This window comes from Aegilops tauschii, chromosome 1 (assembly GCF_002575655.3).
Source record: "Aegilops tauschii subsp. strangulata cultivar AL8/78 chromosome 1, Aet v6.0, whole genome shotgun sequence".
Taxonomy (NCBI): Eukaryota; Viridiplantae; Streptophyta; class Magnoliopsida; order Poales; family Poaceae; genus Aegilops; species Aegilops tauschii.
This window is the reverse complement of record NC_053035.3, coordinates 421093802-421109164: the sequence shown is the minus strand read 5'-3', so window position 1 is coordinate 421109164 and position 15363 is coordinate 421093802.

The following is a 15363-nucleotide window of genomic DNA, read 5'->3' as shown; positions in this document are numbered from 1 at the left end:
CACCACGGCGGTTCAGCCGCACTAGTCCTTGACCCAATTATTGACGGGTTTCACCTAACACGAGTCCTGATGGACGGTGGTAGCAGCCTCAACCTGCTCTATCAAGACACAGTGCGGAAGATGGGCATTGACCCATCACGAATCAAACCAACAAAGACTACCTTCAAAGGAGTCATACCAGGAGTAGAGGCCCGCTGTACGGGCTCAATCACGCTGGAAGTGGTCTTCGGTTCTTCGGACAACTTCCGAAGCGAGGAGTTAATCTTCGACATCGTCCCCTTCCGCAGCGGCTACCATGCACTGCTCGGACGAACATCGTTTTCTAGATTCAACACAGTGCCACACTATGCTTATCTCAAGCTCAAGATGTCCGGTCCACGCGGTGTCATAACAGTCAATGGCAATACGAAACGCTCCCTCCGAAAAGAGGAGCACACTGCTGCCCTAGCAGCAGAGGTACAGAGCGGCCTTCTCAAGCAGCACCATAATGCGGCTGCCGAGCCCCTGGACATCATCAAGAGGCTCCGGACTACACTGCAGCAGGACAGCACGACTCGTCAAGAGCTCGATTAGCAATTCGGCCTCCGCCCCAGTCCCGACGAAGTAGTGGCATTCGCACCACGCGTACATAACTACGCACTCAAAATCCCATGGACATCGACGGAGGCAGAAGCTAACCCGGGATCTACAGTTCGGCTAGACCGACCCCGGACATACATACTTTCACCTTTTCTTTTTATTTCAGGTTCCTTTTCCCACGGGCCTGCTGACCGGTCCCTTCGAAGGATCGGCATATATAAGGAGGCAAGCAGCATAGGTGCGTAGAGTAACCTCTATACGTCTTCTTGACGGTATTTATATTTATTTCCCAGGACCCGCACGCTGCGCCCTCTTGATTCCGGCATGTTAAATAGCCCGGAGGCTTATTGCACTATTTGTACAAGATACGCCTTGACGTATCCATCCAGTCATAATGAAAATGGTTTGCGGCCCAATTTCTATGGTTTTAGCCTCTTACTTCATTTTATTTCGATCTACTTATCGGCTGCATCATTATTCTTTGGTACGTCTCATATTCGCCAGGGGCTACGTATCGCCCCACAACATGGCAGCAAAGACCGAACAATTCTTATATATATATCAGTTCGGCACCCCGAATTTAGCATTATATGCATTGGCTCCGAATCATGTCTTTGGTCAATAGTTGGGTTGCCCGGCTCCTGTGCTTGCTACCCTACGTTTCGCTCTATCAGCTAGGGTAGTAAAGGGAGAACTACTGCGATTGTGCCCTGGCTTTGACCGGATGAGCACCTTTGTAGAGAAAGCCTATGGCGAGAGCCGGTCAGCTTTTCGAGGGTTACAAAATCGTTGGAGATTTTTTCCGCGTCACGCGATGGATCGGCACTTCCCGATCAGATGCTGACAGCACCCTGGCTTGGACCAGGGGCTGCGCACTTGCTTAATTATAAAACTCCTATGGCTAAGTGAGGGCGTTTAAGCCGTACAGTCTGATTGCCTTGTTCGTTGCGCTAGACAACTCCTCCAAAGGACCATATAATTGGATCAAGATTGTTTAGAATCCATCCCGAACACCTCCGTACTACCTACGTGAGGGCAGAAGCCGGCGACTGGCCAACCCTCAGATTACAAATAATACGGCCGCACAGGAGGAAACAATTCAAAGCATAATAAAATTATTTTACAAACACCGGCTTTGTTCCCATAATACAAGGCAAGGGCAACATGAATACATCTATTCAAATATAATGTCTTGCGAACATTGCGCCGCCACAAGTCGAGACCCCTGTACGACATCCGCGAAATATCGCTCGGGTGTGCGGTGCTCCTTGCCCTCCGGCGGCCCGCTGGCAACTTCAACAACGTTCATCTTCGCCCACCACATCTTGCAGCGAGCGAAGGCCATACGGGCACCTTCAATACAGGCAGAGTGCTTGATGACGTCCAGCCGCGGACACGCCTCCACCAGACGCCTCACGAGTCCGAAGTAGCTGCCGGGCATAGCTTCGGCTGGCCATAGCCGGATTGTCAAATCCTTCATGGCTAGTTCGGCCACCCTGTGCAGCTCCACCAGCTGCTTCAACTGATCGGTGAAGGACACGGGATGCCCTGGCATCGCGTACTGCGACCAGAATAGCTTCTCCGTAGAACCTCCTCCTTCGGCTCGGTAGAACTCTGCAGCGTCTGATACGCTGCGTGGTAGATCCGCAAAAGCCCCTGGGGAACTCCGAACCCGGGTTAGTAAAAGGTATTGCTTCTCCGCATACTTGCTTTGCATCTTAAATGCCTTACCCGCCGTGATATTCTTGGCCTCCTGGATCTCCTGGAGGGCGGCCTGGGCCTCATTCCGTGCGGTCTCCACGCTTTGACGAGCCTTGGTGAGTTCGGCCTCTTGAGCCGACGCATAATTCTCCAAGGTCTCACATTTTTTCACTGCATCTTGGAGCTCCTGCTGGATTTCTTTGACCCGGGCCTTCAGCTTCTTACGAGCGGCCTGCTGCTGGACAGCTTTCCCCTCAGCCTCGCCCAAGGCCTTCCTTAGGGCCTCGACCTCGGTCGCGGCTTTTGCACATATTACGACACTACAGTCAATATACATCGCCTACGCTTTCCGAACATACAGCAAGTCGTTATTCACCTTGCTTCTCCTGGAGCCGAACCCTAACCTTGCCGAGCTCGTTCTCGGTCCGCTCCAGCCTCTGCCTCAATTCAGAGACTTCGGCAGCATCCGAGGTTGCGGCCAACAGCAACGCCTGCTTATGCATACATGCTATGCTAGTCTCCTACAATAGAACCTCTGTCCGGTTCTTCTCGCCGGACAGTGTCTCAGGGGCTACTGACTACAGGTTTTTTTTCTCTATGTCACTTACCTCGAAACTTGTCAACAGGCTGCTGCAGGCTTCGTTCAGTCCACTCTTGGCAGACTAAACCTTCTCAATCACCGCGCCCATAAGGACACGGTGCTCGTCCATAACGGAGGCGCCTCGTAGCGCCTCCGTCAGGTTATCTGGCGCCCCTGGATGGACAGGGACCACCAGCGGAAGCGGCACACCCCCCTCCTTCAAAGGGGGCTGCTCGCCCGACTCCGGAGCCATATGGGTCTCCAGAATCGTATTCGGCGGAGGGCCAAACTGAATACGTCCCTCCTCGCCAGTCTTCATGGGGATTGGCCCCTCCATGTGTCCGGCAGTGGAGGCCTCGCCTTGTGGTGCCTCCCGGACAACATCCTGGGCTCCTCCCTTCGGAGCGGTCCTCCGGGACAACACTTCGGTGTCGTCCCCGGCCCCGGGGGAGTAAGCGGGCGGTGGCAACTGGCTCGCCATCTCCGATGGAGCCAACGAACCTCCAGACGAGGATCGCTGGATTAGGTCGCGGGCCGGACTGCAACAGTACAGTCAACTACATCAAGATAATGGAAAGAAAGGGCAGGATGTGCGCACGAGCGAGCCCTGTCACTTACGATGCGGCCTGGGGCTTAGCATGGGGGCGTCGTTCCGGACTGCTGTCAACGTCCCACGCGGTGTTGACTGCTGGAACACCCTTCCCCTTCTTGGGCGTCTCCGCCTCCAGATGCGCCGGAGCCGCCCTCTTCTTCTTCTTCTCCTCGGGAGGAGGGTTGTTCTCCTCCTCCTCTTCCTCCTCGTCATTGTCCTCAGGGACAGAGGAATGGGCCTCGTCGTCTTCGGACGTCGCGTCCGAAGTTCCCTTGCAACGGGGGCCACTCTTGGCCCCTTGGCCTTCTTCTTGGCCTTCTTCTCCGGCGCCTTGTATGGCGCCGGCACAAGCATCTCCGCTATGCGCGGGATGACCGGTTCTTCAGGCAGCGAAGCCGGACACTGGATCCGCTTCGCCTCTATCCAGTCCTGAAGGAGCCATAATAAAAGCTCAGACATCATCCTCGAAGCAATAAGGTTGGGGATACGACAGAAATAACGTACCTTGCTGGCGGGGTGCGTACAATCGTGACCACGGTCCGAATCCGTGGCCGGTGGTTTCTCGTTGCCCTTGAAGAGCGACTTCCACGCACCTTCGTGCGTAGTCTCGAAGAGCCTCACCAGGGTCCGGTGCTTCTTCAGGTTGAACTCCCATAGCGGGCAACTTCGGCGCTGGCACGGAAGGATCCGGCGAACCAAGATCACCTGGATCACGTCGACGAGCTTGACGCTCTTGGTTACCATGCTCTGAACACGCGTTTGCAGCATTATCAGCTCGTTGGGGGAACACCAGTCCGGACTCTTCTCGACCCAGGAGGTGAGTCGCATAGGAGCACTGGAGTGGAATTCGGCAGCCGTGGCCCAAGTGGTGCCGCGTGGTTCCGTGATATAGAACCACTGCTTCTGCCACTCCTTCACTGTCTCCACAAAAATACCTTTCGGCCAGGAGACGTTGGGCAGCTTGCTCACCATGGCTCCTCCGCACTCCGCGTGCTGGCCGTCCACCACCTTCGGCTTCACGTTGAAGACTTTGAGCCACAGCTCGAAGTGGGGTTGGATGCGGAGGAAGGCCTCGCACATGACGATGAACGCCGAGATGTTGAGGAAGGAATTCGGGGATAGATCATGGAAATCTACCCCGTAATAATACAGCAGCCCGCGGACGAAAGGGTGGAGTGGAAACCCCATCCCGCAGAAGAAATGAGGAAGGAATACTATGCTCTCTTTGGGCTCCGGCGTGGGGACGATTTGCCCCTCGGCCGGCAAGCGGTGGGCGATCTCCTTCGCCAAATATCCGGCCGCTCGGAGCTCAGTAATGTCCTCCTTCTTGACGGAGGAGACCATCCACTTGCCCTGACCACCAGATCCGGACATGGTTGCTTAAGTGGAAAGGAGATGAGAACTTGGGCGCTGGAGCTCGAGATCGGGAAGGCAGAGAGAAAGCGTGAGAAGAGGAAGAGGGAATTCTTATCCTCTTATAAAGGCAGCAAACATTAAACGCCTCCTCACTCTCCTTGAGATTCGCCTATTCCCAAGGGCTGTGCAAACGGCACGGTTGGGTTACCCATGCCCGCATTGATGAGAATCCCGCAATAAGGGGACACGATCTCTGCTTCGACAAGACATGCCAATAGCAACCGCGTCTTGAAACATGGGATGGCTGAAGAAAAACGGTTCGAAATTATAACCGGACAGACGCAACGTCGTGTTGTAGAGAAGCTGTCGACAGATTAGATTCGTACAAATATTATATTCTCTCTGCGGTTGTGTGTGGTGTATAACAGGTCCGGATACAATCATCACGTCCGAAGACTATCTTGGAGTTCGGGAAAAAGGGGAACTCGCCTTGCAATGCTGAAGACAATCTACGTGCCGGACTCCTCGTCATTGAAGCCAGATTCAGGGGCTACTGAGGGAGTCCTGGATTAAGGGGTCCTCAGGCGTCCGGCCTGTTATCCATGGGCTGTACTGATGGGCTGTGAAGATGTGAAGGCCGAAGACTATACTCGTGTCCGGATTGGACTCTACTTGGCGTGGAAGGCAAGCTAGGCGATCTATTATGAAGATTTTCCTCCTATGTAACCAACCTCATGTAACCCTAGATCTCTCCGGTGTCTATATAAACCGGAGAGTGCTACCTCTTGAGCACTGCATTGGTTTTCCCTTGAAGAAGAAAGGGTGATGCAGCAAAGTAGCGTAAGTATTTCCCTCGGTTTTTGAGAACCAAGGTATCAATCCAGTAGGAGGCTACGCGTGAGTCCCTCGCACCTACACAAAACAAATAAATCCTCGCAACCAACGCGATAAGGGGTTGTCAATCCCTACACGGTGACTTACGAGAGTGAGATCTGATAGATATGATAGGATAATATTTTTGGTATTTTTATGATAAAGATGCAAAGTAAAATAAAAGCAACGGAAATAACTAAGTGTTGAAAGATTAATATGATGGAAGATAGACCCGGGGGCCATAGGTTTCACTAGTGGCTTCTCTCAAGAGGATAAGTATTTTACGGTGGGTGAACAAATTACTGTTGAGCAATTGACAGAATTGAGCATAGTTATGAGAATATCTAGGTATGATCATGTATATAGGCATCACGTCCGAGACAAGTAGACCAACTCCTGCCTGCATCTACTACTATTAGTCCACACATCGACCGCTATCCAGCATGCATCTAGAGTATTAAGTTCATAAGAACAGAGTAACGCCTTAAGCAAGATGACATGATGTAGAGGGATAAATTCATGCAATATGATAAAAAAACCCCATCTTGTTATCCTCGATGGCAACAATACAATACGTGCCTTGCTGCCCCTACTATCACTGGGAAAGGACACCGCAAGATTGAACCCAAAGCTAAGCACTTCTCCCATTGCAAGAAAGATCAATCTAGTAGGCCAAACCAAACTGATAATTCGAAGAGACTTGCAAATATAACCAATCATACATAAAAGAATTCAGAAGATTCAAATATTGTTCATAGATAAACTTGATCATAAACCCACAATTCATCGGTCTCAACAAACATACCGCAAAAGAAGATTACATCGAATAGATCTCCACAAGAGAGGGGGAGAACTTTGTATTGAGATCCAAAAAGAGAGAAGAAGCCATCTAGCTAATAACTATGGACCCGAAGGTCTGAGGTAAACTACTCACACTTCATCGGAGAGGCTATGGTGTTGATGTAGAAGCCCTCCGTGATAGATGCCCCCTCCGACAAAGCTCCGGAACAGGCCCCAAGATGGGATCTCGTGGGTACAGAAGGTTGCGGCGGTGGAATTAGGTTTTTGGCTCCGTATCTGATCGTTTGGGGGTACGTAGGTATATATAGGAGGAAGGAGTACGTCGGTGGAGCAACGTGGGGCCCATGAGGGTGGAGGGCGCGCCCAGGGGAGTAGGCACGCCCCCTAACTCGTGGCTTCCTGGAAGCTTCCTTGACATAGGGTCCAAGTCTCCTGGATCATGTTCGTTCTGAAAATCACGTTCCCGAAGGTTTCATTCTGTTTGGACTTCGTTTGATATTTTTTTCCTGCGAAACTCTGAAATAGGCAAAAAACAGCAATTCTGGGCTGGGCCTCCGGTTAATAGGTTAGTCCCAAAAATAATATAAAAGTGAATAATAAAGCCCAATAATGTCCAAAACAGAAGATAATATAGCATGGAGCAATAAAAAATTATAGATACGTGGAATGCTACTAGGCATAATTTCAATGTAATTCTTCTTAATTGTGGTATGAATATTCAGATCCGAAAGATTCAAGACAATAGTTTAATATTGACATAAAAATAATAATTCTTCAAGCATACTAACTAACCAATTATGTCTTCTCAAAATAACATGGCCAAAGAAAGTTATCCCTACAAAATCATATAGTCTGGCTATGCTCTATCTTCACCACACAAAATATTTAAATCATGCACAACCCCGATGACAAGCCAAGCAATTGTTTCATACTTTTGACGTTCTCAAACTTTTTCAATCTTCACGCAATACATGAGCGTGAGCCATAGACATAGCACTATATGTGGAATAGAATGGTGGTTGTGGAGAAGACAAAAAAGGAGAAGATAGTCTCACATCAACTAGGCGTATCAACGGGCTATGGAGATGCCCATCAATAGATATCAATGTGATTGAGTAGGGATTGCCATGCAACGGATGCACTAGAGCTATAAGTATATGAAAGCTCAACAAAAGAAACTAAGTGGGTGTGCATCCAACTCGCTTGCTCACGAAGACCTAGGGCATTTTGAGGAAGCCCATCATTGGAATATACAAGCCAAGTTCTATAATGAAAAATTCCCACTAGTATATGAAAGTGATATCATAGGAGACTCTCTATCATGGAGATCATGGTGCTACTTTGAAGCACAAGTGTGGTAAAAGGATAGTAGCATTGTCCCTTCTCTCTTTTTCTCTCATAATTTTTTATTTGGGCCTTTTTTTATGGCCTCTTTTTTTCGTCCGGAGTCTCATCCCGACTTGTGGGGGAATCATAGTCTCCATCATCCTTTCCTCACTTGGGACAATGCTCTAAAAATGATGATCATCACACTTTTATTTACTTACAACTCAAAAATTACAACTCAATACTTAGAACAAAATATGACTCTATGTGAATGCCTCCGGCGGTGTACCGGGATATGCAATGAATCAAGAGCGACATGTATGAAAGAATTATGAACGGTGGCTTTGCCACAAATACGATGTCGACTACATGATCATGCGAAGCAATATGACAATGATGGAGCGTGTCATAGTAAACGGAACGGTGGTAAGTTGCATGGCAAAATATCTCGGAATGGCTATGGAAATGCCATGATAGGTAGGTATGGTGGCTGTTTTGAGGAAGGTTTATGGTGGGTGTATGATACCGGCGAAAAGTGCGCGGTATTAGAGAGGCTAGCAATGGTGGAAGGAAGAAAGTGCGTATAATCCATGGACTCAACATTAGTCATAAAGAACTCATATACTTATTGCAAAAATCTACAAGTTATCAAAGCAAAGTATTACACGCATGCTCCTAGGGGGATAGATTGGTAGGAAAAGACCATCGCTCGTCCCCGACCGCCACTCATAAGGAAGACAATAAATAAATAAATTATGCTCCGACTTCATCACATAACGGTTCACTATACGTGCATGCTACGGGAATCACAAACTTTAACACAAGTATATCTCAAATTCACAACTACTCAACTAGCATGACTCTAATATCACCATATTTATATCTCAAAACAATTATCAAGCATCAAACTTTTCTTAGTATTCAACACACTCATAAGAAAGTTTTTACTAATCTTGAATACCTAGCATATTAGGATTATTTAAGCAAATTACCATGCTATTTAAGACTCTCAAAATAATCTAAGTGAAGCATGAGAGATCAATAGTTTCTATAAAACAAATCCACCACCGTGCTCTAAAAGATATAAGTGAAGTACTAGAGCAAATCTATATAACTCAAAAGATATAAGTGAAGCACATAGAGTACTCTAATAATTTCCGAATCATGTGTGTCTCTCTCAAAAGGTGTGTAAAGCAAGGATGATTGTGGTAAACTAACAAATAAAGACTCAACTCATACAAGATGCTCCAAGCAAAACACATATCATGTGGTGAATAAAAATATAGCTCCAAGTAAAGTTACCGATGGAAGTAGACGAAAGAGGGGATGCCTTCCGGGGCATCCCCAAGCTTTGGCTTTATGGTGTCCTTAGATTATCTTGGGGGTGCCATGGGCATCCCCAAGCTTAGGCTCTTGCCACTCCTTGTTCCATAATCCATCAAATCTTTTACCCAAAACTTGAAAACTTCACAACACAAAACTTAACAGAAAATCTCGTGAGCTCCGTTAGCGAAAGAAAACAAAAGACCACTTCAAGGTACTGTAATGAACCCATTCTTTATTTATATTGGTGTTAAACCTACTGTATTCCAACTTCTCTATGGTTTATAAACTATTTTATTAGCCATAGATTCATCAAAATAAGCAAACAACACACGAAAAACAGAATCTGTCAAAAACAAAACAGTCTGTAGTAATCTGTAACTAACGCAAACTTCTGGAACTCCAAAAAATCAGCCAAAATAGGACGACCTAGACAATTTGTTTATTGATCAGCAGCAATTTGAATCAATATTTTATCACGTTCTGGTGATTTTTAACAATTATATTTGTGAACAGAAAGTTTCTGGAAATTTCTGCAAGATCAAATAACTATCATCCAAGAAGATCCTATAGGTTAAACTTGGCACAAACACTAATTAAAACATAAAAACACATCTAACCAGAGGCTAGAACAAAAATTTATTCCTAAACAGAAGCAAAAAGCAAAAAAACTAAAAATAAAATTGGGTTGCCTCCCAACAAGCGCTATCGTTTAACGCCCCTAGCTAGGCATAAAAGCAAGGATAGATCTAGGTATTGCCATCTTTGGTGGGCAATCCATAAGTGGCTCTCATAATAGATTCATATGATAGTTTTATTTTCTTCCTAGGGAAGTGTTCCATGCCTTTCTTTAATGGAAATTGGAACCTAATATTCCCTTCCTTCATATCAATAATTGCACCAATCGTTCTAAGGAAAGGTCTACCAAGAATAATAGGACATGAAGGATTGCAATCTATGTCAAGAACGATAAAATCTATGGGCACATAGTTCCTATTTGCAACAATAAGAACATCATTAATCCTTCCCATAGGTTTCTTAATAGTGGAATCCGCAAGGTGCAAGTTTAAAGAGCAATCATCAAAATCACGGAAACCTAGCAAATCGCACAAAGTTTTTGGAATCATGGAAACACTAGCACCCAAATCACACAAAGCATAGCATTCATGATCTTTAATTTTAATTTTAATAGTAGCTTCCCACTTGTGACGCCCCCGATTCAATCGTACACTAATCATACACGCAAACATGTACGATCAAGATCAGGGACTCACGGGAAGATATCACAACACAACTCTAAAAATAAAATAAGTCATACAAGCATCATAATACAAGCCAGGGGCCTCGAGGGCTCGAATACAAGTGCTCGATCATAGACGAGTCAGCGGAAGCAACAATATCTGAATACAGACATAAGTTAAACAAGTCTGCCTTAAGAAGGCTAGCACAAACTGGGATACAGATCGAAAGAGCCGCAGGCCTCCTGCCTGGGATCCTCCTAAACTACTCCTGGTCGTCGTCAGCGGCCTGCACGTAGTAGTAGGCACCTCTAGTGTAGTAGGAGTCATCGTCGACGGTGGCGACAAGCTCCTGGGCTCCAGCATCTGGTTGCGACAACCAGGTAGAATGGAAAGGGGGAAAAGAGGGAGAAAAGCAACCGTGAGTACTCATCCAAAGTACTCGGAAGCAAGGAGCTACACTACATATGCATGGGTATATGTGTAAAGGGCCATATCGGTGGACTGAACTGCAGAATGCCAGAGTAAGAGAGGGATAGCTAATCCTGTCAAAGACTACGCTTCAGGCCACCTCCATTTTGCAGCATGTAGAAGAGAATAGATGGTAAGTTCACCAAGCATCATCGCATAGCATAATCCTACCCGGCGATCCCCTCCTCGTCGCCCTGTTAGAGAGCGATCACCGGGTTATATCTGGCACTTGGAAGGGTGTGTTTTATTAAGTATCTGGTTCTAGTTGTCATAAGGTCAAGGTACAACTCTGGGTCGTCCTTTTACAGAGGGACACGGCTATTCGAATAGATAAACTTCCCTACAGGGGTGCACCACATAACCCAAGACGCTCGATCCCCTTTGGCCGGACACACTTTCCTGGGTCATGCCCGGCCTCGGAAGATCAACACGTCGCAACCCTACCTAGGCACAACAAAGAGGTCAGCACGCCGGTCTAAATCCTATGGCGCAGGGGTCTGGGCCCATCGCCCATTGCACACCTGCCCGTTGCGAGGGCGGGCGGAAGCAGACCTAGCATCCTCCATTACAAAGGAAGTCACGTTACGCGGTCCAATCTGGCGCGCGCCGCCCAGTCGCTGACGTCACGAAGGCTTCGGCTGATACCACGACGTCGAGTGCCCATAACTGTTCCCGCGTAGTTGGTTAGTGCGTATAGACCAAATGGCCAGACTCAGATCAAATACCAAGATCTCGTTAAGCGTGTTATTATTAAGTATCCGCGGACGCCGACCAGGGCCAGGCCCACCTCTCTCCTAGGTGGTCTCAACCTGCCCTGTCGCTCCGCCACAAAGTAACAGTCGGGGGCCGTCAGGAACCCAGGCCCACCTCTACCAGGATGGAGCCACCTGTCCTTTCAGCCCCCTCATCAGAATCACTTGCGGGTACTCAACGAGCTGACCCGACTTTAGTCACCACATGTGTCATGTATATAAAGGATATAGTATATACCCGTGATCACCTCCCTAGTGATCACGACCCGATAGTATAGCATGGCAGACGGACAAGAGTGTAGGGCCACTGATGGAACACTAGCATCCTATACTAAGCAGTAGGATAGCAGGTAAGGGTAACAACTGTAGCAACAATGACAGGCTATGCAGCAGAATAGGATTAACCGAAAGCAGTAACATGCTACACTCTTCTAATGTAAGCAGTATAGAGAAGAATAGGCGATATCTGGTGATCAAGGGGGGGGGGGGCTTGCCTGGAAGCTCAGCCGAGAAGGAGGGGTCGTCAACACCGTAGACGTACTGGGTAGCAGCGGCGTCGGTCTCGGTGTCTAGCGAGAGAAGAGGGGGAAGAAACAATAAATACAATGCAAACAAATGCATGACGATGCATGACATGACAAAGCATGATGCTAGGCGTGCCCAATCGCGGTAGTAGGTGATACCGGCGAAGGGGGGAAACATCCGGGAAAGTATCCCCGGTGTTTCGCGTTTTCGGACAGATGAACCAGAGGGGGAAAGTTGCGAGTTTGATAGGTTAGGGATGTGTGGCAGACGAACGGGCTGCGTATTCGGATTCGTCTCGTCGTTCTGAGCAACTTTCATGTACAAAGTTTTTCCATCCGAGCTACAGTTTATTTTATATTAGTTTTAAAAGATTTAAATCATTTTAGGATTTATTTAATTACTTTAATTCAAAATTATCCAGAACAGTGTTTGCTGACGTCATCATGACGTCAGCAGTCAACAGAGGTGTTGACCGGTCAAACTGAAATGTGGGCCTAGTGGGACCCACCTGTCATACACTGTTAGGTTAATTAGGGTTTAGGTTAAACTAATTACTGTTTATTTAAACTAACAGGTTAATTAGATTAATTAAATAGGATTAATTAACTTAATTAATTTAGTTAATTAATTAATTAAATTTAAATTTATTTTTATTATTTTTTCTAATTCTTTTAATTCTAGTTTTTTACACGTTCTGTGGGCGGGGCCATATGTCATAGGCAGGGCCCGCCCAGTCATCATAGTTGACTTAGTCAACTGGTTAACAGGGGGCCGGGTCCACTGGTCAGTGACCTAGCGGGGTGGCCCCAGGTGGCCACGTCGGCGTGGCGCCGAAGAGAGCTCCGGCGAGCCTCTTCCGCGGCGGATCTACGCCGGAGCCGGGCGGGATTCATCCACACCGCACTATTTTGGGCGCGGCCGGGCTCGTTCGAATGGCAAGACGACGGCGGAGCGATCTTTGACGGTGGCGGAGGCTGCGGTGGCCGGAGCTGAGCGCATCGAGGTCATCGGCGGCCAGGTTCTTCGGGCGAGGTATGGGAACGGGGTTACGGGGCGCAAGGCGAGCTACGCGAGGTGCCTACGGTGCCTACCCGACGCGAGAAGCGGAACGTTGGCACGCACGGGACCAAATGGTCACCGTGGCCACGCCGGCGACGAGGTCAGGTGGCAGCGCGTTCGGGTGAGCGTGGAACGGGTGCTACAGACGATCAGAGGAGGCAGGGGAGGGCGCATCTGGCGCAGAGGCTCACCGGGGAGCGTGGGGTCTGGGCAGAGGGCTCGGGGAGGACCGGTGGCGTAGATCAAGGACGAGGAGGATGTGGTGGCCGAGCCGGAGAAGAAGAAGAGTGCGGCGATGCGAGGGGCTCCGGGGCTCGATCCAGTGGTGTAGTGGAAGCAGAGGACCACGGCGGAGCTGTAGGACTTGTCGGGGCGATGAACGGACGACGGTGGCCAAGGCTACGGCGATCGACGGCGACGGGGGCGCTCGGGCATCTCGAACAGAGGCGAGGAAGGGGACGAGAGGGGGATTGTGGGCGCGCTAGGGTTTCGGGGAAGGGCGAGGGGGCATGTGGGGTGGGGAGACGAGGGGAGCCCATGGCTTTGCCCTTATCCTCTTCGGTGCCGCCGGTGAGGTGGTATGGCGGGAGCGCGCTCGGGCGCTCGGTAGCTACAGCAGTGAAAGGGGGAACGGCCCCGAGGCGCTGCCCGGCCGGCTGGGCCTGCTGGGCTAAGGCCCAGTGGGGCAGGGGGGCTTCTGTTTTATTTTATTTTTTTGTTTTGTATTTCCTTTTTCTTTTCTTTATTTTCTTGTTTCTGTTTTCTTTTACTTAATTAATTGTTTATAGTTTTACAAAAAGTGAAACCCACTCCTAAATTAGATTCGTAAAAATCAACTGTTCTCACAAAAAGTTTGGGACAAAAGTAAAGTACCTTGTATTCTTTATTAATTAAAAAGTATTTAAGTTATTGTTTCAGTCACTGTTTTATTTATTCTAGCGCGTTCAAATACTTTTAAAAATGTTGGTTTCTCCACCATTATTACTTAGGATTTATTTGGCTCCCTCCGAACATTTTAGTTTTAATTTTAAAAACTTTTATTGTTTGCTTGATCTTGAATTTGAATTTGAATCGGTTTTGAACTAACGCGAGATTAGCAACAGTAATCGAGGTGACGTGGCATCATTATTAGAGTGTTACGGTAGCTTAATTATCCGGGCGTCACAATTCTCCTCCACTACAAGAAATCTCGTCCCGAGATTCAAGACGGGAGTAAGGGGGAAGAATAGGTTACGAAATTCTAACGATTCTTCTTGGTCTTGGTTGCTCTTCTCGATCCATTACATTGATGTCTTCATTCCACTGCTTCAGGTCATCATTATGAAGTCGTCATCCTTTCTTCGGGGGTTCCATCGTACTTACGAATAGGTAACGGGGTAGATCGGCAATGACAGAATGCTATAAGGGTGATAATCTGGGATTAACCCATGAATGAGCATGTGAGTACCTCTCGAATTGAACAAATAAAACACATCAAGAGTAAAGTTCGAAGGTACAATAAGAAGTTTCAAGCAGTCAGGCAATCGTTCAATGCCTAGACAGAAGGTGAAAGGGTTTCAGGGCAATGCGAATAAGTATTGCATCTGAAACCAGAATAGATCACTAGGAATGTAGCTCGTGAATTGCATATGAAGCCAAGCACGAGGAATAACTTTGGCAACAAGGGTGCACAGGAGAGTCAGGTTTCGATCCTGTGGAACTTTGGGTTATGGGCCCACCATGTGGGTTAAAAGTAGGAAGGGTGGTGATATCTTGCACGATCATGTAAGCAAGGCAGGTCAGAGGATAGTCTGTCGGTTATGTCAGCAACAACATCGGTACCAAGGGCGAGGGGCGAAGAGAACCATTTTCCTGCTCGTTGAACGAGGCAGACCAATAGGCAAAGTTCCCGTCCATCGGTGGCTACCGGAATGTCATCAACAGTAGAAACAGGGTCTCACTGACAGAGTTGTACACCAAGGTGTTTACATAAGCAGTGAATTATTACTGCTTAGATCATACAATTCACAAGAAAGGTTAAACAAAACAATGGAAAGGAAAAGGTGATCATCAGATTAAACAGAACAATGGAAAGGAAAATGTGTTTAAACACATATTTCAGGGATATATCCTTCCCAAGGACAAGCAGAGCATGCTATCTGTGGCAGGGTATAATGTAGAAAACCCTTTAGGCAGGGGAGAGAATTT